This window comes from Athene cunicularia (genome assembly GCF_003259725.1).
Source record: "Athene cunicularia isolate RWA chromosome 20 unlocalized genomic scaffold, athCun1 chr20_part1, whole genome shotgun sequence".
NCBI lineage: Eukaryota > Metazoa > Chordata > Aves > Strigiformes > Strigidae > Athene > Athene cunicularia.
Window position 1 is genome coordinate 1,344,124 of NW_020799125.1, and position 1,280 is coordinate 1,345,403.

The following is a 1,280-nucleotide window of genomic DNA, read 5'->3' on the forward strand; positions in this document are numbered from 1 at the left end:
GTTGGGGAGGGGGGGGCGTGGGGGGTGTCCTGGTTATTGTGTGCCTGCGGTGCAGCGCGGAGGCTGCTCCTGTGGGAGCGGGGCTGGGAGCGGGGACCCGGCGTGGGGAGAGTGGGGGCTGCCCCTCCGGGGAGCTCCTCTACGCCTGGGGGTCACCCCCATGCCGGTGTAAGGTGGGGGTACGCGGCCCCTCCCTGACTGAGGTGCCACAGCTGGGGTGAGGGGTGCATCCCAGAGGGAATGGGGGACCCTCTCCTCGTTCCTGCATGGGGTGGGGTGTCTCCTACCTCTTGGGTGGGGTGTGAGCCACGAGCCACCCCCTAGAAATGCCCCTGACTGGGGCTGGCTGCCCTCTCCCTGCCCTCTCCCTGCCAGCCGGGGCTGGGGGGCTGGGGCCTGACCTCCTTATCCCTGTCTCCAGCTTCCCCTGGCTGCTGCATGGAGCCAGGGCCAGCCTGGGACAGGCTATTCACGATTTCCCCACACCACTGCCACCTTTTGATTTGAAGCTTATGCATTTTCTCCTCTTCCCATTTTCTAAGTGAAGAAGGTCGCTTTCATTGTCTCTAAAGTGCTGCTCACCCCCTTCTTCCCCAGGGAGCACCCCTGACCCCAGCGATGCTCCCCAAGCACCAGGACATTGTCCCAGGGTGGGTTTTGTCTGGGAATGGGAAGGAGAGAGGTCCCTGCGCATGAGAGCCCACTGCTGTTCTCACTGAAATTACGGTGTCTTTGGTTAAGGGCTTGGCTAAGGGCTTCGGTAGCGGTGGCGGGGGGTCCCTGCTCTCAGCACCCCATCTCCCCAGGGCCTCCAGGCACTGCCGACTCAACTGACCTAGGCTGGAGCCATTGTCCCCTCCTTGGTGGAAGGGGACAGGCCCAGGGATGCTCCTGTCCCTCCAGGGTCAGCCTGGCTCTGCCAGCACCCCCCAGAGAAGGGAGGTTCCCCGGCCAGGAGGAGTGGGGACTGGGGCGGCACAGGAACGTCCCGGTCTGGTTTGGCTTCCTGGAAGGGGCAGAGGAAAGGAAAAGGAAAGGGGAAGGGATGTGCAGTGGGGTCAGGGCTCTGCTGTCCCCGCTCGCTCCCACACTGGGATTTTGCGGCAGCAGCGAGCAGTAGCGGGAGGGGGAGGCCACGGCTTTGCTGTACATATTTGAGGGAAAAGTCCAGTCCTAGAGGCAGCCTGTGGCTACTGCAATTCTTTTAATACAATTAAAAATCAATGACACTCTGTGCACGCACACAAATAAACATTACCCCTCTGCATCCCTGCTTCCCT